The sequence below is a fragment of the Equus asinus genome, chromosome 3, assembly GCF_041296235.1.
Source record: "Equus asinus isolate D_3611 breed Donkey chromosome 3, EquAss-T2T_v2, whole genome shotgun sequence".
Taxonomy (NCBI): domain Eukaryota; kingdom Metazoa; phylum Chordata; class Mammalia; order Perissodactyla; family Equidae; genus Equus; species Equus asinus.
Genome location: NC_091792.1, coordinates 71012271 through 71037580, shown reverse-complemented (window position 1 = coordinate 71037580; position 25310 = coordinate 71012271).

Sequence of the window (25310 nt, the reverse complement as noted above, 5' to 3'; positions counted from 1 at the left end):
CCCAGGCTGACCTCCTCTGTGATGCGCTGTTCGTCTTCCGGCTCTGGGGGAGGTCTTGAGTTTGTCTGCCCTTTAGTAGCTGTGAGGCCGTGGGTGAGTTGTGGAGTGTCTGTGAGCCTCAGTGCCGTCTCCCAGAGAGTAGGGGTTATAATGTTGGCCTCATAAAATCTTGAAGCCTGAACAAAAAGGTCCAAGTGCGTGGGTGCTGAGGACCGTACAGGGGCTTAATCAATGTCTCCTTCACTCTGCCTGTCAGGGGACAGGCGGCCTCTCTCCCCTCCCCGACAGATAAAGGAACTGAGGCCCTGACCAGGGATCACAGGTGAGTGAGGGCTGGATTCAAACTCAAGTCTCAGTTCACCTTGGAGCCCTCAGGTCTTCTTGAGAGGGGAGGCGACCGGTACACTGGGGGATGGTCCGACGGTCCCCGTTTCTCCAGCAGTTAATATCAGCCCCCATCCCTGCCCCCAAAGCTTTTATGTCCGTGCTGAGAGTCACCTGCAGCCACCCCTCCACCAGGAGAACAAGTAGACTCACTCTCATTTTGCAGGGAGTCAAGACAGGCAGAGAGAGAATTAAGATGCTTTGCCCAGAAGCCCTGTGGCCGAGTGAGCTGGGACTGGGGCTCCAGGCTTTGAGGCTCTAGTCCCTGCTGGGGTTCTTCCAGCCCTGTTCCTGCTGCTCCATGGCTCAGTTAAAACAAAATGAAACAAAACGCAGTGTTGCCGGAACAGAAAGTACACACGCAATTAGGACAAGCGTTGGTTAGCTGCTGCTGGAGTGCTTTCCCCCTCAGACAGCTCAAAGCCTTCACAAACAAATCTGTTTTAAAATAGATCAGGAAATAAGATAATGATAGTGGATAGTGTCTCAATAACAATGACGGAAAACAAGACTGTGTGGCCCCCCCGCTGTTTGGCTTGAAGCTCTCTGGGGAGGGAACGTGGGTGGGGGCAGCATCCCTGACTGGGAACAGGAGCCAGGAGGCTGTGCCTTGCAGAGGGTGGAAGGCTGTCCCATCTCTCATGATCATCCTTTTTGGAGAACACAGCAAGGCCTGAAGTCTTTAGAAGGAAGAGATTGGAGCCCACTGAGAGCTAGCTGGCAGGAGGCAGCGCCCCCCAAGTATTCCGACAAAGATGGATCACCCACTGGCTTCCTTTCTCACTCCCATGACTGTCCCAGAGACTGCCCTTCAGATGGTCCTGGGCGTGTACCAGGGAGGCTGTGTCTTTTCTGTGTGAGCAGCTTTGGTGACAGATAGCTGCGTGCTCCTCAGGCGGTGGAGGGTGGCTCAGTGTGACAGTGGCCCCGGAAGCTCTGGGCTCCATCCGCACTCAGCAGTGAGTTTGGTTTGACATCATGACCAGTGATTTTAGTCACCAGAGAAGCTCTCCTACTTGGGCTTCCACAAAAATAATGGTTTGCTGAAAAAGTTTAGAAACCCTTAGAGAGACAACCTTTAAAGGCACTTCTGGGTCTAAGAACGTGTGGGGGACTGGCCTGGGGCTGGCGTGAAGCCAGAGGGCTGCCATGGCACCAAAGTGAAGGAGTGTCAGGGATGAACAACACAGGGCTGGCCTCACAGGGGAGCGCCTCCTTAAACCTTGCCTCCTTGGCACCTCTCTAGCCTCGTCCCAGTCCCAGCTCTGGTGGATGAGCAGATATTATCCCCTTTTAGTTCCTGGAAAGCCACATGGTCAACTTAGGTCACCTAGAACAGCCAAGAAAGACAGCCATCCAGTGAATGGGAAGCATGATACGCTGTGGTCTGAGCCAAAGAAAGCTTGGTCCATCGGGGAAGAGAGAATGGAAGTGAGATGGGGGCCAGGGGCTTCCTTTCCAGTACATCTGGGAGATGACTGGGGAAGGCAGGGTCTATAAGCAGAGGAATGAGTATGAATCCCAGAGTCAGAGGGAGCAACCTAGATTTAACCCTTAGAACTGTGATCCTGGACAAGTCTCTTCACCTCTCTGAGCCCCAGTGTTCTCATCCATAGAACAAGACTAATGCCCTCTTCGAAAGGTTGTTGAAAAGGTGAGCAGTAAGTGGGAGACCGTGGGAAGGGTGGTCTTTGGGATGTAAAAGATATTCATTAGATGTAGATTTCTCACTCTTTCCAGATAGTATTGGGGAATTGGGGGAAAAAACTCCAGAAAACCTTGACTCCGTCCAGTGAGCCATAAACTTGCCCATCATACTCAAGTGAAGATGGGGGGACTTGTCTTCACAACTTGGTGGGAACCTTTCCTGCTTCCTACCCAATGCGGATGGCCTTGGCCATTTGAGAGTGGGGGCTGGAGAGAAGGAAGAAGTGGGCTGGTTATCCTATCAGAGATTCCAGAGGCTGACACTCCTGGGAAAGGGAAGTGGGCATGAGAGGGGAGGGAGGAGCGACAGCATCCATTGCACCAGGTTCCAGGCTGGGTGTGTTTCTGTGCTAAGAAGCTAGCATTCAAGTCTGTATACATGGCCTGATAGCTGGGGTCTTTCTTCTGCACTTGTTGATTCCTGTGAATGGCAGGGGTGTTGTAAGTTCTGCCTCAGATATCTCCACCCCGGCCTCATAATGAAAGTAGCGATGGAAGCTGGACCAGTATCAAAGCAAGCGGTGGGGCTGTAACTTATGTCTGCCCTCTCTGGTCCAAAGCTTGTGATCTGGCTGTGTGGCTACACCACACCCTGTGGTTGGGGTTCCTGACTTACTCCCCCAAGTCCAGGGCTTTTCTGTGAGTTTGCTTGAATTAAGGTAACACTGCTGCCAAAACCAAAGCTCAAAATTTAAACTTGTGGGTGCACCCTTGTAACGTGGCTTCCAGGGTTCCCATCCTCGTCTGCTGCCGTAGAAGGAAAGAGCAAGGAGAGTCATGACTGGGAGGCCTCATGCGCCATTTCACTTCTGCTCACATCCTGCTGGCTGGAGCTCAGTGACGTGGCCACACTGCCAGGGATGCGGGGAGCAGCTGCTCTGCTTTGGACACAAAGCACTTCTGCATCAGGTGACAGCAGCTGGGGTGAGCTGGGCAAGGAGGAAGGAGTTCTTGGGGGTCAGCTCCCCAGGCTGCCCTCTGCCCACTGCCCACTGCCTGATTCTGACCCTGGCCTGCACCTAGTGCTGGAGGCCTGTTTCCTATGACCCCGTTGAGACGATGGAGTTCCTGACAATCTTTTATCCACCAGACAGGGAACAGGCCCTGGGTGATCCAGTGCTTTCCCACAAGAGTATGTTGACTTTGAGAGGAGTTTGCGTGTCGTGTTCTGTAGCAGAGTTTGTTGAGAGGAGGGAAGCTGGCCTCAGAAGTCCCTGGAAGTGTGTCTCTGGGGAAGAGGGAACTGTGGGGCAGCAGAAGGGGCTTGGAGGCAGAGACCCAAGTTCTAATTCTGACTCCTGCCTCGCTGCCTGTGGGCAAGCTCCTCAGCCCCCTGAGCCTGGGCTTCCTCCTTTGTGTGACAAAGCAGATCTCCTTCTCCCAGGGCTGCCACGAGGACTAGATGGATGAAGGTGCCTGAACGCATGTGCCCTGCACGAGGCCCTCACTGCACGTTACTCTCGGTCCTACTGGGATGGAAGGAAATTATGTCCGCTTCCTTTTCTTAATCACCATCAATGTCTAGTCCCCACTGTGCCTTCTCTTCACCAGCACAGCATTCTCAAAAGTGTACAATTGAATTTTTTTCTAAATTGAATCTCATTTCCCAGGCACTGAGGAGCTGGGGATTTAAAAGAACTCTCTAGTTTGTCTTTTTGTAAAGCTAATAACCACCCTTTGATGTCTTTGGTACAAATCAGTTTTTTATTTATTGGCTTTGTTGAAAGTGGGGTTTACTTTTATTTGTTAAGAACCCCACATATACAGACCTGGTGCTGACACAGAGATTCAATGAGTCAGTTTAACAGACCTGGTCCCTCCTGTGACGGGGAATGGAGCTGAAGAGAAGCTAAAGGATGTCAGAGAGCAAACAGAGCCACAGGGAACGCTCGGGGGCACAGGTTCCTCTCTCTATTGGCGTGTGAACTGTGGTAGGGACCCACTGAGGCGGACCACAGAGTGGGGACATCTCCATTTTAGATCTGTGCATGCTCTTCCACGAGAGTCCCGCTGTGCCCCAGGTGAAGTCTTGATGCTGCATTTCCGTCCTGTGATTGAAGTCCTCTCTTCGCCCCATCCCCTCCTCTCAGCTGTTACTTGTGGATGGAACATGGCTTTCTCTTGCTGGGAGCCCTACACCAGTGTCCTGAGGTCCCGGCCTGACTTCAGCACAGATGCACATTCTTCTGTCTAGTCTTTAAATCTCATTTGGGTGTCTGTTTTCCCTAATAAGAAGAATAGAATTAGTTAGCTTGCTACTCAGCAGGGCTCCGGGAGGGAATTTACGTAAATTATCTCCTTAATAAAATTACTAAATATAGCATCAACATGGTTACAAAGGAAAAAAATAATAAAGCTCTTAGATTGTGAGTGTCTTTAAAAAACAAGCAACATTCCACCACCAAGGGAAATGAAATTTAGCCTCTTACCCAGTAGGTACAACGTGGGGGAAGGGGGAGAGGGAAGGTTAGGGAGGACAGGAGACAAAGACGGAAAGAGGGCGGAGAAGGCTCTAAGCCAGACACAGAGATAACCATTTAATTAATTGCTCTCCTGGGTTTTGCTGGGTGTTTGGAATCAGGTCAAGAATATAAATAGTTCTTGCCTTCCTGAAAAAGATATTCTGATTACCTTCTGTCCTGTCAGAGAGATGGTTCCAGCAAAATAAAGGTACTAGATGTGACAATATGTCACAGTAGTGTGTGTGCACACGTGTGTGTGTCCACGTGTGTGTGTATACGCAAGCCAAAACTGGGTAGAAAGAAGAAGGTTAGGAACTGTGGGCAGAAAGTGGAATTTTGTAATTGAGGCACATTTGGGAGGTACCTCTGGGAGACCGACTGAGGAGACCCCATGCTATTTGGACTCCTCCCCTCCCTTAGTTCTTATCTGTAAATGTCCTCTGTCCTCCACTTCCCAGTCTCTTGTCTCCAGCTCCTTGTCACTCCTTTTATTCAGTCCCTTCTCTGTGTCGGCATCTTCATAACACTCTCCTGCAGGCCGTCTCTCACCTCTTCACTCCATCTTCACAGCGCTGCCACAGCCATCTTAAACTACGCATAGATCATGCCATTGTGCAGAAAAAGTCTGTAGACCCTAATATTCTCACTCTGTACCCCTCAGCCTGATGTTCCAGGCCTTTGACCTCTCCGCCTGACCCCTCACTTCCTGTTAAGCCTGCTCCACAAATCCCACTTTGCCTCTCACCCTCCATTGATGCCAGAAAGATGCTCTCCAGATGCGTCATCCATAGCCTGGCATACCCTCACCGCCTCCTTGCATCAGTCCACACCCAGATATCCAGGTCCAGCTCACATCAGCCCTTCCCTCCCTCTGCACCCTGCAGCACTTCCAGTGGTACCCCTACGTGGTACTTGTCCTGGCTTTTCAGTGGAGTCAAGTGCTGACATACCTGAATGCGAGGCAGCTTGGTATAGGGAGCCAGCTGGCAAGTTCCTATCCTGCATCTACCACCCACCAGCTATGTGACCTCAGGCAGGTTTCTTCATCTCGTGGGACGTTGCTTCCATATCTGGAAAAGAGGGGATAGAGGGGTCTACCCCACTGAGCTGTTAAACAGATCAAATTGTGTAATGCCTGCAAAGCGCTTAATGCACAGTAAGCATCCAGTAAAATGAATTCTTGTTATTATTGTCTGTCTCTCTCTTGGCTGTGAACTCCTTCAGAAGTTCAGTGTCTTCTTCATCTTTCTATTCCCAGCAGCTAGCACAGTACTGATCACCTAACAGGCTTTTTAAATTTCTTGAATGAGTAAGGGTGCTGAGTGGTGAGAGCTCCCATGAGAATCCTCTTTACTGCTGGTTATCCTCCTGTTCAGCCTGAAAACTGGGGCTCCAGCAATGTGTTAAAAGGAAGAGGATGTTTCATATGAGGCTGCATTTTTGCATGCTCCATCCCTTCTCTGGCAACTGCCTCACCCCCCACAGCCCCTGTAGTGGGCATGGACCCGGTGACCAGTTTATAGCAGAGGATCCAATTTGTTTCTCTCACAGCCATTGGGACCGGGCTCACTGGGGGCTCATCCATAAGTGGGTGAGCTCAGGTACTCAGATTCTCCTGTGGGAACATGAGCTAACGGACTCGGGGTGTGCAGTCAGTCTGTGCTGTGCTCTAGGGTGAGCAGGTCTGCCGTGGAAAACCAAAGCCAGGAGCAAGTTGATAGGAGGGGCGAATGAGTCTGCTAGGGCTGCCAATGGCAAAATGCTACAAATCAGGTAGCTTAATATAAATTTACTGTCTTATCGTTCTGGAGGCTAGAAGTCAAGGTGTGGGCAGGATTGATTCCTTCTGAGGGCTGTGAGGAAGAATCTGTTCGATGCCTCTCTGGCTTTTGATGGTTTATTGGTAATCTCTGGCATTCATTGCCTTGTGGAAGCCTCACCCCCGTCTCTGCCTTCATCCTTCCGTGACGTTGTCCCTGTGTCTGTGTCCAAATTTCCCCATTTTATAAGGACACTGGTTGTGTAGGATTAAGGCCCATTATAAAGACTTCATCTTAACTAATTATACCTTCCATGACTCTGTCTTCAAGTAAGGGAAAATTCTGAGGTCCTGGACACTAGGATTTCGACATGGATTTGGGGACACAATTCAAATCATAAAAAAAGGGTAGAAGAAACTATAACAAATCAAGGGGAGATGGGCAGCAGAGGGAGAGAGCGAGAGGGAGAGAGGGGGAGAGAGAGAGAGAGAGAGAGGGAGGGAGAGGGAGAGAGAGAGGGAGAGAGAGAGAGAGGGAGGGAGAGGGAGAGAGAGGGAGAGAAGGGGGGGAGAGGGAGAGAGGGAGAGAGAGAGGGAGAGAGAGGTGGAGAGAGGGAGAGAGGGCGAGAGAGGGAGAGAGGGGGAGAGAGAGGGAGAGGTGTTGATGCTGGCTCTCTGGTTCTGACCTGGAGTCCCTGGGCTCAGCTGTGCTGGGTTCTATGAGATTCCTCTGAACCCTTCGGGGAACCTCCTTTGCATTTGATCTGAAGTGAGTGGATTTCTCTTTCTAGCATCAGAGTGACTTCTCTGCATGCAGAGGTTCATACATCATATTTTTTACATCATATTTATTTTCATGTGGTGACTCAGGAAGAACCACAGCCTTCTCTTCAAAGCCACAGGAGTGAAGAACGGAACCAGGGAGTCAGAGGAAAGAAGCAGCAAAGCACTTAACCCTCCAGCTCTCTTGGACAAGCCTCCCCGAAGCTCCTCCTCCTCCTGTTGCTCAGAAAACATGAATGGAAGAGCAAAATGATTGCATCCCAGCTTCTTTAAAAACAGGTCGTTTACCATGTGCTAATTCAAGAGGCGGATGAAGACGCCTAGTGTAAAGTATCCCCCATTGCTGTTTCTAAGCCAGCAGATTATTCCCCCTGCAGGCAGGCGGCATTGAGAGCTCATCACCAACCCTTCCAGAGCTGCTGTATGCATCTGCAAGCAAATACATAGAACTCCTCTTTCTTGTCTTGTTACATATGTAGCAGCCAGCCACTTACACTGCTCTGTATTTTCTTGTTTTTTTTTGGTTTAGGGATCTGTCTTGGTGTCTTGGCTTTAAAGCTCTGTCCACAGCTTGTTTGATACTTGTGCCCTCAGGAGCTGGACCCCCTCCCCTGGCTGTGGGCCGGAATTGCTTCTGAGGAATAGAGCGCAGCAGAAGTGAGGGGTGTCACTCTGAGATCAGGTTATAAACAAATAGCCTTTTTTTCTTGGGAGCTCTCCCTCGCCTTCTCTCTCTCTTGAATTAACGGACCTGGGAAGCCAGCTCTTGTGTCCTGAGGACTCTCAAGTAGCTGAGGAGAGGCTTGTGACGTGGGTCTGAGCTGGCCCACAACTGTGTGAGTGTGGAAGCTGATCTTCTGAGACCTTCCAACACTGACGGGGCTGGACTAGGAAGCAGATCCTGCATCCTCCCCACTCAAGTCTTGAGATGACCCCGGCCCCAGATGACAGCTTAATCCCAGCCTCCTGGAAGACCCAGAACCACCCAGCGAAGCTCCTGATTCCTGCCCACGGAATCTAGGAGAGAGTAAAGCTCTTGGCTTTAAGCCAACCCATTTATTATGTAGCAGTGGGTTATACACTGACTATGCCTTCCACATGAGTCTATCCAGGGCCTGTCTGCTCCTTTTCACAGCTATTTTGTATTCCACTCTCTGGACACAGTGTTGTTAATTTTAAGGAGTCCCCTATTGATGACCTTGATAAATATGTCATTTCACATGTGTGGGAGTGTATCTGGAGTATAAATTCCTAGAAATGGAAAAGCCATGTCAAAGGATACAATTTTGTTATTTTGTTAAGTCCTGCCAAATTGCCCACGTAGAAGTTAAACTAATTTACACTTCTATTGGGAATAGAGCCGATACCCGCTTCACCTTCTATGACCCCTCTGGAACAGGGCAGCCCCTGCCCCCTTCTGTGACCCGCTGGAACAGGGCACATGGGAGGCATTTACCACACTGGGGATTGAATGATATCTTCAGTGCTCCGTAGGAAATGAATCAGAACGCCCTCCTTTTGTTTAGGACCCCGAGGTTCTCTGGCCTTGCCCATCTGATTCAGGGTCTCTGCAGGAGTGGTGTTAACAGTGAAAGCAGCGGGCAGTGCAGCAGCACTAGTATATTGAAAAAAACACAAAGTCAGACCAAGCCCAGTCTTTTTCAGTTCCTGCTCGTAGGAAGAAGGGAAACACCTAGGGGCCTGAGAATCCTATGCTGTGGGGATGCCAAGGGGGAGCTGTCGTTTGCAGGTGTCTGGTGACCTTCCACTCCCTGTGGGGAGTGTGGGAAGGCACTGCTGGCTGCCTCTGAAGCTGGCTGGGCAGCTGGGCCTTCAAAGCTTCTAGGCCCGCTTTTCTTTCTAGGCTGCCAGGGGCTGGTGGGGCAGGAGGGGCTGGCTCCTGGCTGCAGGAAAATGCCTGTGGAGCCAGCGCAGGGCTGACCGAAGCGGCAAGGGGCCTGGCTCTCACCTGCAAGCTCCGCATCTCCTGGTTTTCAGCCTTTTGGTGTGCAGGGTGGATCCTCCAAGGGCACAAGGCCTCCCTTCCCTTGGTCTAGGGAGATGGAAGAGGAAAGAGAGGGAGGAGCAGCCCTCTAAAATTCTGAGTAGGAGAGAAGCTCATGGGTGCAGTTCTCAGGAAAGCAGCTGTGCCGTGCCCTCTTCCTGGCTCCCCACACCCGCTGGAAGGCGATGGCCCCTACTAGAGGCTCTCTCGTGTGCTCACCCACCCCTCAGCCAACGTTACCGAGCACCCACTGTGTGCAGTGCACTTGCTGGGGGCAAGTCTCCAGCTCCTTCGGGATCTATTCCCACCCTGAACCCGAGGTCTGTGCCCATTGCCAGATGCTGAGTACCACCCTCCTTGCGCTCGCCTGCGTAAAAGCACCCTGGCCTGCCCACCTCTGCTCTCCACTCCATCAAAACTGGCCCAAGCTTCCACTGCCACAGGTGCTACACATGGATGGGCCATGCGGACGCTCGGGCTCATAGTTCCCTCTCCAGCTTTCTATCTTGCCACTTCTTGCCTCAACATCTGCAATCTAGCCACATTGAATCTATTTCTGTTTGCTCATTCACGTATTCAACCATTTATTCATTCGCTTTACCACGTACACTATGCCAGGCACTGTGTTGGGTGCCACAGGAGTGCCCGTGGAAAGGTGGTGACTCTGGCCTAGGGAGCCAGCTTCTGCAGTTGAAGGGCGACGACAAGCGAGCAGACTGGCCGTCGTGGGTTGCGATAGTGCCTTTAAGGGAATTGATAAGGTCCTGATGGAGAAGAGTGGATGAAAGCTGGCCAGGGAATGTCTTCCCAAAGAGGTGACATTTAAGCTGACGCCTGAGGACTGGATCTTGGGGACTTGCCTTCTGGGCCAGGGGACAGCCTGGGCAAAAGCAAAGACCTTGCTCTTTTAACCCCAGGGCTCCATTCATTGCTGCTCTTTTTCTCTAGCACCCTCCCCAGGCCAAATCCTGCTCATTCCATGTAGATGCCTCTTCCTCCAGGAAGCCTTCCCTGATCCCCACACTCTGAGTGAGCTGCCTCTCCTCTTGCCCCACTTGTAGGCTATGCTTCCCTCTCACTCTGTGTGGTGCATGTTACGCTGAATGTACCGCCCGCTTACGTAGCAAACTCTGGACTGGTCAGAACCAGTCTGACTCATTTGTTGTTGGAGCCTGTTGAGGGTTGAATTGTGTCTCCAAAATAAGATACTGAAGTTCTAACCCTGGCACCTGTGAACACAGCCTTATCTGAGAATACTGTCTTTCAGAAGTAATCAAGTTAAGACGAGGTCACGCTGGATTGGGGTGGGCCCTATGTCCAATGGCTGCTGTCCTTTTAAGGAGAGAGATATTTGGGGACAAAGCTACACAGTGGGATGGAGGCAGAGATTGGAATAATGTAGCTACAAGCCAACGAGCACCAAGAATTGCTGCGAACCACAAAAGCCAGGGCGCGGCGAGGATGGCTTCTTTCTCTAGAAGACTGACTGTAGGGGTCTCCGCCAGAGTCCTCGCAGGGAGCATGGCCCTGCCGACACCTCAGTCTCTAGAACTAGGAGAACAAATTCCTGCCGTTTGAAGCGCCCCAGCTCGTGGTAATTGTCAGGCAGCCACAGGAAGCTCACACAGAGCCCCGGCCGGGAGGGTCCTGGTCCAGCACACAGCTCGGTGGAATGAATGGGCTCCCGACACTGCGGCCACCTCCCACATCCGGAGTGTGACCTCTGAGTGCCCTGCGTCCAGCCTGGGGTCCTCACAGAGCACAGGCCCCTGGGCAGGAAGGAGGTCGCGTGCTAGCCTCGTGTTTTCATGTGGGAAATCCTTTCTGGCATTTCTTGGGAGATTTGTTTGTTTCCTTTTTTTGCATCTTGAATCCTGAAAAAAATCAGTTGAGCGATCAGGAAAATGAGAAAAAGAATTATAAGTTTCCTGTGAGAGTGAGAGCTTACAATCAGCGGGATGCCCTCCCAGCTTCGGAGGAGTCCCCGGAGACTGAGAGGGAAGCAAGGGCTGGCGGAAGCTGAGGTGCCGAGTGGACGGTTAGGGACAGGAGCTGGCAGGAGGGACCGGCCACTGTCTGACCAGCTGGTCCTGCTTGTAGTCATTGCCAAGTCAAAGCGTGTGTTTGTGGCCCTGTTTGCTGCTAATGGTGAGTCACTAGTGCAGATAGAACACACGTCACTGTGTTTCTGTGCACGGTACACCCTACACACACACTCTGAACGGCGTTCTAAGACAGCGAGTTTTGGAAGCAAGATAAGTCCTTCACTTGGCAATTTGACACGATTCTGTGGAATGCTGTTAATCTGGCTGGAGATCCAAATACCACTCAAAAATGTCCCCTGGTGTCTTCTGAAGTTTGAATATTCGCTATAGACCACAGTTCTTTGTAAATACTATTAAACTGAATTATTCTTGTTTATTACAACTTTCCTTTTTTTCTTTTTAAAGATTTGCCCTGAGCTAACAGCTGTTGCCAATCCTTTTTTTTCTTCTTTTCCCCAAAGCCCCCCTGGTACATAGCTGTAGACTCTGGCTGAGCCACGTGGGACGCCGCTTCAGCATGGATTGACAAGCGGTGCCAGGTCCACGCCCAGGACCCGAACCCGTGAAACCCTGGACCTCCAAAGTGGAGCATGTGAACCTAACCACTTGGCCACAGGGCCAGCCCCTAAACAACTTTCTTAAGAAATATGTTCATAATAATAAAGAGTTGGAAGAATATTGGAAGTATTTTAAAAATAACCTGATTTGGGGAATTCTGGTTTGTTGCCTCCAAATATGGAAGAGGACTGTCTCCTGGGGATTTGGAAGCTCTCTAGTCCGCCTTAGAAATAGCTGCTGTGCCTCAACTAATGGTGGGCGCCTCCATCTCCAATCCCTCACAGTCTCCCTCTGGGGCTGAAAGTGCGACCGTGGCGGGCCGAGTTGACTTGCCTAGGTGGGAGTTCAGCTCTGTCCTTAGCCGGCCGTGCAACCTTGGGCAAGTCCTGTCACCTCTGCAGGCAGTGTCCTCACCCCGTTCCTGCGCTGAGTGTGGGCGGGGGACCTCACTGCTCTCTTCCAGCCCTGCCGTCGGCGACCTGACCCCTCTCCCTTAGGCTCCCTTCCTCAGTGCGGGTGCTCCGTGGCCTACCTCCAGCCCGGCTGGCTGCGGGGCAGGCTGCTCCTTGCCCCCAGGGACTGTTGTTAGGCAGGATTCATTTGCTTCTTGATGCTGTGCAGGTCCATTATGTACATTTTTGCTTCACCCTCAGCACGACCCTATGAGGGAAACTTAACCCTGTTTTACAGATGAGAAAGCTGAGGCTCAGAGAGGTAATGTAGTGTGCCCAAGGCCACACAGCTGGTAAGTAGTGGATCAAGGAGAAGGAAGTTGAGGGTGGTCCTGTGAAACGGCCTCTGTGTTTGGTGGGCACGTGCCACCCCAAGAGTCCTGCTCCTCCTCTCTGCCTGTCACCTGCACAGAGCCTCCTGGGAGGGCTTATGGGCCTGAGGGAAGTTACATCATGAGGAAAGGCTGGCTGCCTGTCTCAGGGCTGAGGAGAGAAGACTGGTGTGATTTAAAGTGCAGAGTGGGGACGTAGGCTGCTGCGTGCCTCCCGCTCTGCAGGGCTCAGTGAGAGCCCTGTGTGCCGGGGAGGGGAGGCGCTTGCACAGCGGAGGGCACTGGGCAGTGGGGAAACTGCCTTCCCCACTCTTCCTGCCTCAGTGTCCCATTCTGCAGCATGGCCGGCATGGCTCTGGAACATGTGGGGAACAGCAGTTCCTTCCTACTTCCCGCTTCCCTATGGCCCGATTAGGATAAGGCTGTGTCGATGCCCCCTCTCTGAAAAGGCCCAATGCCGTATGTTTTAGGCTGTAGAGCAGACGGCCAGGACACTCACGTCACGAACGGACCCTTTGCTTGGCAGAGGGTCAGGGCGGGAAGCTTCCCTCTGCTGTGGACTGAACTGGGTCCCGCTGACAGACACAAATATTCAGACCAGAGCACACCCCTCCTTGTGCTGACGTGTGGAACTGGGCTTTGACTTAATTACTAACGTGAAGAAAAGCAGTGTGTGTGTGTGTGTGTAGTGATGTGTGTAGGGGGGTATGTAGGGTGTGTGTGTGGGGTGTGTGTAGGGTGTGTGTGTGGGGTGTGTGTCGGGTGTGTGTGTAAGGATTGTGTAGGTATGTGTGGGGTATCTGTAGGGTTGTGTGAGTGGAGGTGTTTGCATATGTGTGGGACGTGCGCATGTGTACGTTTCACAACTTGAGACACCCAGTGATACACCTGGGAGGAGAAGTGAGAACCCTGTCTCTGGATTAAGAGCCCCACTGGGAGAAGCCCCCTTCTGAGCCCCCTAAGGTGCTGTGACTGGCGGCCACGTGCTGTTTCCTGATCCTTCCCCCCAGGGGCCCGGACCAGTCTGGTGTTCTCTCTGTCTCCGAGCCACTCTCCTTCAAGGCTGGGGCGGGGGCGGGCTCGGGCCGGGCAGGCTCTGGGCCCGGGGGCAGCTTGGGGCGGGCAGGCTCTGGGCCAGAGCCTGAGGGCTGGCCGGGGCGCAGCTGGGGGCGCTGCATCTTGAGCCCACACCCTTTGGGCTTGTCAGATGCTTTCTCATGGCAGCAGCTAGCGGTGGGGGGGGGGGGGGGTGGTGCTCAGTTTTTAACTGTGTAATTTATGTTGACAGAATGGACTGGAATGTTTCATCAAGCAATTACACAAAGGAGTCAGACTTGTTCCAAAACGGAGGAGACAGCCGGCAAAAATTAATGTGCGTGTATGCACTGTTTGCCTCCACACTTGACATAGGAGACATCCCCTCTTCTGAGCGGCTAGCGGTGGGGAGGAAGAGGCAGGAAGAGCTTTGCCCTAGCACAGTGAGCCCAGAGTGGGCAAGAAGCATCTCCTCCGTCTGCCATCTGCCCAGGAAGTGTCCTCTGGGCTCCTGGCCCATCTTCGTGCCCTGGGAGCCTCTTACTTAAGCCCCTCTGGTGAGAGTGCACCTCCGATAGCCATATTCTGCCTTCCTCTGCCTTTGATGCTCCTCTTAACTAGAGGTCACCTGCATGAAGATGAAAGGCAGCCTTGGAAGAAACACAATGTCACAAAAGGCTGCTGCATCTGAGAGGAGCAGGTGGGGCCGTGGAGGGGCCATCCTCTCATCTGCTCTCCCTGAGAACTGAGTCCAGCCCTTCTCACTGTCTTTTCTTATTTTTTTTGGTTTCTTTTGGTCTTCTTGGTCTGCTCTCCTCTCCCCCCCACCCCCTCCTCCCCTCCCCTCCCTGCCTCTCCCCTCCCTGATTTTGAAGGCAGCTTTGGAGAGGGAGGGTTAGTGATCACAGGTAGGTTCATGAAAGATGGCTCTGCAGGGCAGAAGGGGATAGCAGGGAGTAGGCCAGTTTCTCTCTGTGGCTTGGCTGTGGTAGCTGTGTGATCCTGGGTGGCGGGGCCTCAGATGGCTCACCTGGGGAGCACAAGGGTTAGACTAGATGGTGTTCAGAGCCGCTTGCAGCTAGGACATTTCAGGACTGCCCCTGGCTATTCCACCCCAGTCTCAAGATTTGATGCCTCTTGGGCCTCCCTGGGTGACTCCTGCCATCGTGCCAGCACTGTGAATGGGGACAGGGCAAAGGCGGGGCTGACTGTGCTGGTCAGCTTCCCCGACTGGCTCTTGGAATCGCTGGGTGGGACAGTACTGCGTACAGGACTCCTTCTGTATGTTTTTCCCAGAAGAAAATATCTCTATTACTGCTGTTATTATTGGAATATTAGAGTGCACATACATATTGTAGAAAGAAATTCAATTAGAGACATATTCCAAGTGAAATTCTCCCTGTGAGCAGGTTCACCCATGGCATATATGTTCCCATAGATTTTACAGACATGCACAAAGACATGGAATGCGTGTGTTTGGAGTTTGGATTCTTGCTTTGATTTTCTGATTCATGGACTGTTGACATGCTAACCACCAGGACTGCCATAGCGAAGGGAGAGAATGAAGCAACTTCTTCCAAGGCAGGCAGAAGGACGAGCTGGCCCCAGACAGCTGCGTCCTGTCTTTTGGGCACTGGAAGTCTCTGCACTCTCACCTAGTGCAGGTTGTATGTAAGTTTCAACCTGAAGGAATTTAGACCTCGTGGTGGTTAATTTTATGTGTCAATTTGACTGGGCTAAGGGATGCCCAGGTAAATGGTGAAATGTTATTTCTGGGTAAATCTGAGAGAGTGTCTCTGAAAGAGGTCAGCATTTGAATCAATAGACTGAGGAAAGAAGATAGCCCTCCAGATTACTGTTGAGGGCCCGAATAGAACAAGAAGACAGAGGAAGGGAGAATGCGCTCTCCTTGCCTAAGCTGAGACATTGTGTTCTCCTGACTTTGGACATCAGTGCTCCTGGTTCTCGGGCCGTTACACTGTGACCGAATTGCACCACCGGCTCTCTGGGTTTCCCTGTTTGCGGGTGGCAAATTGTGGGACTTTTTGGACTCAATAATCGTGTGCACCAACTCCTACAATAAATATCCTCTTTTACATATATTTATATGAATCCTGTGTGTTTTTTTCTCTGGAGAACCCTAATACGGACCTGTCGCTAATCTCCACAGAAGCATGAGTGAGAAGCCAGTCCCCTCACGAAGCCCAAAGTCCATTTGTCGTTGGAACAATGGGCAGAGTCTCTAGGGGTTGCAGTTTCTTTCTCTTTTTGAGAAACTTGGGGCTTCCCAGTGGCGTAGTGGTTAAGTTTGCGCACCCTGCTTTGGTGGCCTGGGGTTCGTGGGTTTGGATCCAGGAGATGGACTTGCACACCGCTCATCAAGCTGTGGCAGCGTCCCATGTAAAACAGAGGAAGGCTGGCACAGATGTTAGCTCAGGGCCGATCTTCCTCACAAAAAAAGAAAAAAGAAAGAAAGAAATTTAAACACTATAAGACATATGCTAACTTTTAGTGTGAAGAAATTAGAAAACAGATGTCTATAGAAAAAAATTTATAGTGTTCCTTTATTTAAAAAGATAAAGTATTTTTATCAAAGAATACATAAACTTTTCATACACATATATTTAAATAGCCTTTTCCGTTGGCTTGCTGTTTGCCATTTGGAGATAGCTTGAGGTGTTATGTCATCAGTTATACCTCCTGGCACCTAGACATGGAGGCCACGTTCATTCTACCATGCCCTGGGAACAGGAAGATTAATTTAATCCTAGTTCTTGCTCTGGAAGATCTCACAGTATGTTAGGAGAATGGTCCCTCTCAAAATAATTATAGTATAGTGTGGTACGTGATAAAATTTAGAAGTGTATAAAGCGTCATGAGAGCAGAGTAGAAGAAGTTGTTCACTGAAGAGATAAGAATCTGGTAAATTTCAAGGTCATTGAAATATTTAGAACATCTTTCTGCTTAGACGTTAATCTCAGATGCAAGCCATTTGCTCCCAATATGAGAGAGCGTCAAGGGTGGGTGATTTGTAGAGAGTGGGCTCCAACTTCTGCTTTCAGCTGTTTGAGGCAGAGTTGTGGGGGCTAACATTTTATTTTCTCTCTGCAGAAGCCCTGTGTTGCTTGCCCTCCACCTCCTGAGACTGCAGTCTTCCACACGCTTGGGCATCCATCTCCTGAGGCTGCGGTCTTCCACATGCTGTGCGGGTGCCTATGCGCCTTGCAGTCTGGGGGCAGCAACACTGGCTTCATTCCTAGTGCCTGCCAGTCTGTGAGCCTTGTAAATCCACCAAGCTGGGAGCACTCTGATTATACACAGACTTCTTCCCTGTGAGTTCCTAGAAATCTGTGTGGGATCAGCCCTATGTCAGCTCTCACTCATCCTGGAGGAGAGGTGGAGGGTGGGTGAGGGCATTCTCATGCCATTACAGGAAAGTGCATTTGATGTAAACTTCAAAACAAGGGAAGTGATACATACTGACTTTGGCTGAGTCAACTGGAAACAGACCTTGAGACAAAGAAGTACATGGAGGTGGCTTCTTGTAGGTTGCTCTTGGAGATACCCCTGTAAGAAAACGAGGAAGATGAGATTAGGCAGTGAGAGAAACTGATCAGCAATGCTGTTGCAAATGAGGTTTCAGCTGATGCCTCAGAGAACTCTAGATCTAAGACAGACCTTCAGAGTTGTCCGAACTGAGTCAGGGGTGTGGTGGCTGTGTCCTCGCATCAGTTAGTCACTGGCTGTGTGCTACTTCCTGGAAGGAAAAATAACCTTGGATGAACTAATTTTCTGCAGCCAAGAGCGATTCCCAGTGAGAGATGCAGCTCTGAGCTGTCACAGCAACATTCCGGGAAGCAGGGGGAATGATGTTATGAGAGAGGGGACGTGGGGAGAAAGCAATAGTCTCCACTACAGTCCACCTTTCGTGCCCCTCAGATCTGCTTTTTTCTTATATCTCGTCCAGAAACAGGTCCTTCAGAATCCAGACTGGTCTCATTTCCTAGGAATTTGCAGGCAAAGGATTAGTGGGGCAAATCATACATCGTACAGCTACAGTTGATCTTGAAGCCATAACTGATACTCACCGTCCCCGACTCCATCACTGTCCTAGATGCTCCTCGTCTTTGGCTGACACTCTCACTAGTCTAGGTGGTTAGTCTTGCAGAGTGAACCAGACCCTCACCCCTAAGGGTCTGAGCCCCTCGTTGCCGTGCTCTTCTCAGGATGCAGCTGCTGTGTCTGCCAATTTGCTGTTAAAACAAGGTTTATGAGCACTAAAAGATGCTTCAGTGGATTGACTTAGTGCCAGAGATGTTATTTCCCACCCCCATTGTCCAGCAGCAGCCCCATCTTTGTAGGATTCCTTTCCGTGCTTGTTGGTCTTTTGGCATGAGGACCCAAAGTGACTGTTAGCAGCTGTAGCTTCCAGTTTAGTGGACTCTTACTGAGACTCCATGTCGAAGTATTCCCCTTCTGAGAAGCAAGACGTCAAGACCACAGGGCCTAAGGTTGTAGGATTGGGAAGATAAATTCCCAAGTGGGATTATGGGTTCATGGTAAGTGGGCCCATTCCTCCTTCCACCCTTCAGTTTCCTGACTCATGCATTCTACCTGCAGGGGACACAGTACCGTACAAGAGTCATTGATTTGGGATCTATACTGCATCTAGACAATGGTATCATCTTCAAGTGCACATCTCAGTTGCTATTTTTTTTAAGGAAGATTAGCCCTGAGCTAACATCTGCCCCTAATTGTCCTCCTTTTTGCTGAGGAAGACTGGCCCTGAGCTAACATCCGTGCCCATCTTCCTCTACTTTATACGTGGGATGCCTGCCACAGCATGGCTTGACAAGCAGTGCATAGGTCCGCACCCGGGATCTGAACCAGAGAACCCCGGGCCACCAAAGCAGAAAGTGCAAACTTAACCATTGTGCCACCAGGCCGGCCCCCTCAGTTGCCTTTTTTAAGAGGCCATTCCACCACTCTTATGAGGCTTGTAACTCCTGAGGGTGCATGTGGCAAGACCAGTGGATCCTATGGTCAAATGCCCACTGCTACTGCTGTACCTTTTCCTTTTTGGCCATAAAGTGGGTCCCTTGGTCTAAGGAAATGTTGGTTAAGATTTTTTGTCAGCTGATGAAATCCTCTTAATGTCTTCAGATAGTTGTGTTGGCCAAAGTCCTAGGAGTAGAAAAGGCAAGTCCATACTCAACATATGTGTTGATATTAGTCAAATTGAATCACTGCTCCTTTCAGGGTGAAAAGGGTCTTGAGTAGTCAACTTGCCACCAAGTGCCTGATTCATCTCCTCAAAAGATGGTCCAAATATGGGGCTCACTCTTGATTCCTGTTGCTGGAGGTAAGCTATTCAGAAGCAGCAGTAGCTGGATCAGCTTGGTGGGTGGGATCACAGTCTGTTGGACCCACACACAGCTTCCATCCCCTCCACCATGGTCACTCCACTCACATGCCCATGATGTCAGAACTAGGCTGGCCCAGAACAAACACTGGCTGATGTCAAATGTCCACTTTATTGTTCACTGTCTCTTCTATTGTGGATGCTCTTTGTTGGCTGTTAATATGCTATACTAAAATCTTCACACTTTATATCTGTTCCTATTTGTCCATCTAGATGAGCTGCTTGAGACTTTGTTCCCAATCTTCCAATCTTTCTCATTTCAGGACTCTGGCCCAACTACCCAGTCCAGTAAAAGATGTCCTAAGTCTATGAATATTTTTACTTTGGGCCATTTCTCTCTCCATAAAATGGAAGACCAGATGCATCACCCAAATCCCTGACAACTCGGAGAATTTCTTCTTATTGCTCTCTCTCAAGACCACTACTGATGGGGTTGTAGTGTATTAGCAGGCCATTTTTAGCTCACACTGAGGCCCCAAGGTGACCCATCCATATACCAAGCTTAGACTTTTTCTTCCTCCATTAGCTGGATAGAACAGAGCTCTCCCCTGACCTCCCAGCCCCAGCAATAGGTCTGAGCTGTGGGAGAGAGGCACCAGTGCAACAATGGCAGATGAGTGGGAGTTGAGATTGCCTGCTCACGTAGCTGTCTTGTAGATGAGTAGTGCTGCTCATGCCCAATCCCACATGTACCTCTCCTGGCTTATAAAGGGTTGATGCTGGGTTGGCCTGACTTGACAACTTGTCCAGCTCATGATGGACGGCTCTGGCCACATGGCCACTTGATGCCCATGCTCACATAGTCCATCTTTATTAAGGCCTCGTGGCAAACCTCCTCCCTTTCAAATGGAATGTGTGTTTCAGATGGCATGATCTTGCTCCAAAGTCCTAAGGGTCACGTTATGATTCTTACTGGAGCTTGCCGTCAACTTTACTTGATGTCTTTTCCAAATGCAGAAACGTCTAATACCACAAGGTCTGCCAGGTTGTATGGCCACGTGACAGGACTGCTGGTGCCACAGCCTGGACTTGCTGCAGAGCCCTTTCTGGGCCTCACTTAAAGCTGGAATCTTTCATGTCACCTGGGAAATGGGTCAGAGCAGTTTTCAAGCGTAGAATATGCTGCCTCCAGAACCCAAAGAGGCCTACCCAACATTGTGCTCCTTTCTTAGCGGTAGGAGTTGTGAAATGCAATAATCAGTCATTTATTTCGGGGAATGTCCTTCTGTGTCCCAGACCCCTGGACACTAAAACCCTTACTGCTGTGGCAGGACCCTGAAACTTCACAGAGTTCATCTACATCCAGCATATCTGTCCCTTCTTGCTTACCTGGTCTAATTAGCATGATGTCACCAAGAGAGTAGACTAATTTGGTAATTTGTGGAATGTTCATATAGTTCAGGTCTCTTTGGTAGAGAGGAAGTGAACTAACAAAGCCCTGGGGCAAGACTGTAAATGTACACTGTGACTTGTGAATGCATACTGCTTTTGATGCTCCTTGAGAAAGGCAGGGAAATGTCTGCGTGTCATGTGCTGGAGTCTGTGTTAATCTGCTCTAACAAAGGTACCACATCTGGCAAAGTAGCTACAGTTGAGGCTGTGCTTTGATTAAGATGGCGGTAGTCTACTGTCATCTACTGTGATCTTTCTGGTTTTTGAGATCCTGGCATTTTTATTATTATCAGAGAGCCTAGCTCTGTAACAGCACCTTCTACTGCCAGCTCTGGACGAAAGAGGACAGACGCCATGGGCATCTCAGTGATGCTGGTGTCCCTCGACCAGCATGTTCCTCGTCAATTTGGTAAATAGAGCTGCCTCTCAACCTCCCGTGGAACATAGTTAGCAGGTAGCCTTCTGCCTATATCCATGCTACCATGGTTCACTTTTCTGGCCCCTTTGAGCCCTTCTTCCGTCATCTGCCACGGAAGTTCTACTGTTTCTGTTTAGTGTGGGCTGTTGCCTTCTCCAAGCTTCCAAGTTTCAACTGGCATTTATTAGCACCTCCTCCCAGGATTCTTGCCAGGGTGTTAAATTCTGTATCATGAGGGAATTGTAATACTTTTGCATGTTCAGACACTCCTTTATCCAACTTAGTCCCACCCCCTTGATCCATCACCCTGGGGATCCAGTTCCATACACGCTTCTGCCTCCTCCTGGACCTATTAGCCAGACCCTGCCTGCCTTTGGCATCTAGCCCTTCTCTTCCCTTGGCTGACCTTGTTGGCTGTGTCATGATTTGACTATGATTTTTATTGGTCTGATTAACAGAAAAGGAGAGTCAGGCGGGGATCCTGAGAAGAGCCAGCAAAGTCTCGTGAGGACCTGACTCATCTGAGGCCTCTGCGTGCTGCTAGGCAAGGGGTGTGCTCACAATCTTCGATCACGGGTGACAGGCCACTTCTGCAGGCCCAGCAGTGCGGGGAAGCTGGGAGTTCAAAATTCTCAGAAGTCAGTCCAGATCTCAAGACTCAGAGTCCCACTCCTTTTCTGGTATGGCCTTGACCTTGAGGTAGGAGACCTGCAAGCTGAGAATTCAACCTCCTCTGAGGCTTTGCTGCCCTTACGTGGTTAAGTCCTGAACCTGGCCCTTCGCGCTGACGGCCTTCGGCTGCAAGAGTTAAAGTTTCCATAAACACTGCAAAGGAAATCCTGCTTTCACAGCTTGCCTTGAGTTGTCAACTAATTACCGTAAGTCTGATTCATCTTTCTTCAGTGAGTACATCCATGGCACTCAGTCCAGCCACCAACTCCACAGTTGTCTTGCCTCTCCGGTGCTAGAGACGTGCCCGAGCTGGGTGGCACCTTCCACTTGTGTCCGAACACAGTTAACTTTGGTAGACAGTTTGCAGCTGCCTTGCTCCAGCACACCAGAGACCACTCCTACCGCACTGACCACTGGTGATGGCGTCCACATTGCCAGCTGGCCAGACAGTAATCACCTCCAAACTCCCATTTTACAGTCGGCCTCCTGGGATTTCCTGGTATGAACTGGCTTAGATTGGGTTCCCTGGAAACAGATGAAGAGATGTAGAATTTCGTCCAGGGTTCACTGGGGAGTGCTCTTGGGAGAAACACCTGTCAAAAAAAAAGTGAGGAAGGGAAGATTGGTGAAGAGAAGGAGGTGCAGCAGCAGGAGCAGCTGGCCTCGAATCCTGCGGTTTCCACTGAGGAGTCAGCCCTTCCCATGGGGAGCCTGGAGCTGGCACGGCCTCTCAGTGTTTCCCCGGTTGAGGCCAAGGTGCTGAGGCTTTGGGTTCCCACATCAGCCCATCCTTGGCCCAGCTTGTCCCTTAGGAAGGCAGTACCTTGCGGCTGAGGGCAACTCCCCATGAGGGATGCGGCTGTGAATTGTCAGCAGCCAGCATTCTCAGCAGCTGGGAACTGGACGACAGCCCGATGAGGGACTCTGAGGAGAACACCAGAGTGTCCGCTGCAGGCACCCTAAGCTCGTGCTTCCCACTGAGCAAACAGGAAGGGCTGGAGTCAGGAAAAGTGGAGGAGCAAAGACAGTGTGTTGGTGGCGGCAACATCAATTTCACACCTGTGTGGGGTTCTCACACATTACTCTGTTTGATCTTGGACAGGTTAATCAGCCTCTTTGTGCTTATGTGTCTCCATCTATAGAATGACATTACTGACGAGTAAAGACCTTGAAATGGTGCCTCGCGTATTGTAAATACTCAAAAAAATGTTGTTCCTATTGCTATTGGTATTGTTTTTATTGCTATTTTTCAGCAGTCCAAACTTATTTTCCAGCTACATTTCACTTCCCGTCACCCTCTAACCTGGCCCTTCGCTGCTTTTCTCCTAAAATAAAACCTTTCCTTCTATCTTGCTGATTTCTTCTCTTTTTCTTGGAAGGTGCCACACCCCAAGCTTACCCATTTCCCCTCCTAGACTCTCTCTCACTGGCTTCCAATAAAGCCATCTAAATCCACCCCGTCCTTTGAAGGAGTGGAAGGAGCGTGTGCTTTTGATTTAAGAAGTTCAGGTGTTCTTAGATGCTCCACTTACTTAAGCTTGTGACCTTGGGTGAGCCATCAAGCACGTCTGAGCATCAGTCTCCTCACCTATCAATTGATAATAGCAGCTGCTCTACCAGCTTGTCACAAGGATGGAATGTGACAGCCAGGTTAAACTCCCAGCTCAGCACCAGGGACATGTTAATTGCTTGACAAACAATGGTTGTTGGGTCTAGTATAACCCTAAGATCACCTGACCGTGGTGGCGTTGGGTGAACAATTCCTCAAAGCCTGTGATGTGTGGGTACCTGTAGGGCACAGGGAGATGCAGGAGCCTCAGCCTCCAGCTCAAGGATGAAGGGTTTTCCAGAAGCTTTTCCCAACCTCCCTGTGCACATCTCCCCGCTCCACCCCTCCCTCCTCGCGACACCCACAGCATGGACCCATTAGGCATCTGAACCCCAATCTCTTTGGCATGCTCGTCATGTTTTCCTGTATGTCACTGTGGTTCTCCAGACAAATGGTGAGCGGCTCGAGGGGAGCAAGTCCCACGTTCCTCTTTACGCCCACCCCACACCTAGCACAGAAATGGGCCCATGCCCTATGCCCTCTGGGTATTTGTTAGATAAATTAATAAATGAGCATTCATGATTCTCAATCACACAGAAATGTCCACTGTGCATGTGGAGACCTGTTAGAGCCACAAACGTGGTGTGAAAATATATTTCTTACTGTGGACCATGGTAAAAAAAAGTTAGAAAAACACTGACAGAATGCATATGACCAGGTTCCCAGCACGGCTGTGGAGCCCCTCATGGACAGAACCAAAGAGGACACCGGGCGCCAGGACCTCTGAGTGGGAGAGGCAGAGCCTGGGTTCCGAACGGCTCCCTGGGCTGGTGAGTGTTAGAGAAGGGAAGGTGGCCGAGCACAGTCACTCACACTGCTTGTCGTCTGAGCACCCCAAGGCACAGAGGTGCACCTGAAAGCCTCGAGGGCCTTTCCCTCAGAGGACACAAAGCACTTAATACCCTGCAATTGCTCCAGCTGTTCCCCGAGGGAGCCCTGTTTTCTCTAGAGCTTTTGATTGTTATAGAAACACTATTGCCTCCATTCTCTTCCCACTTATTAACCCGAAGAGGTAACCTGGAATAATAACCTTTGGTGATTTGGCGATAATTTCTTGACACAAAATTTGCACACACCTAACAATTGTTAAGGGGACCACAGGATAACATCCTTGAAAGTGAAATTACGCTGGAAATTCTGGGACATGTGGTCTCCCATCTACAGAAGCTTTGAGAATGAATTCGAAGCGTCCTTGGCCCAGGCTCCTCTGGGAGTGGGGAGCACTGTGCCTTGGGAACGTCCACATGCCGGTGGTTCGCACCTTCCCGCATCTGCCGTGGCGGAGCTTGGATCCTGGTCACCATTTGGCACAAATCCTTCCCTCTCTTCCTCCTGGAGCCCGGGCCTAATGCCCGCCTGCCTGCTGTGGGTCCTCTGAGAAGAGCTTTAACTGGGAAGGTAAGATACGGTATCAAATGCCTTTCTGAGCCTGTGAAAGACCTCTGGAGCTTGGCTTAACTCAAAGAGCTTCAATGGCACCAGCCCAATTTCTAATCACAGGGGTTTTAATAATGATCACGAAAGCCATTGTGGGTCTGATCTGTGGGAATGTTAGGACTTTAACTCTCGGAAAACAGATTCCTGTGAAACTTACATACTGTTACCGTGTTAAATGTCACTCAGAAGAGTATTAAAATCCCTCTTCAGAGAGAAAGCATTACCGGAGTTCTAGCAAAATCACTCTGTGCTGATGAGCTGGCTGCTGAGGCAGAGAACACGACAAGGCTGCAGGTGGGAAGGAGGGAGTTCTGTTGTTACCAGGATACACTGAAATCAGCGCGGGAGGAGCTTTGGTGTCTGCATCTCTAGTTCTGGAAGCCCCTTGAGATGCCTCAGCCCATGGACTGGAAAGTTCCCTTTTATCCCCTGAGGCCTGGGAAGTCCCTTAGGGTCCGTGAGGGGGAGAGCAGCTCCTCCCTGAACAATCCAGCAGGACACCCCAGGACTCCTAGTGAAGGCAGGACTCACCGGGTCCAGCAACTGATCCCCATCCGTTATCAGAGAGATCCACGATGGTGGTGTTTCTCCACTGGGACCCCAGCCATGTGCACTTTGGAAGTGCTGCTGAGGATCTCCACCCTGACTAGCCTGCAACAGTTGGGCCTTTTGTGAACTGAACCTGATGCTGTTGTTTGTAGGGATTAAATTTTCACAGAGAACCATTTGACTGGGGCAGATGGTTGGCCTTTAATGAAACCCTGGAGGAAACGGGGAGGGGTGTGGACAACAGGGGATGAACAAATAAATAAGAGGAACTAACTGAAAAGCTGGAAAA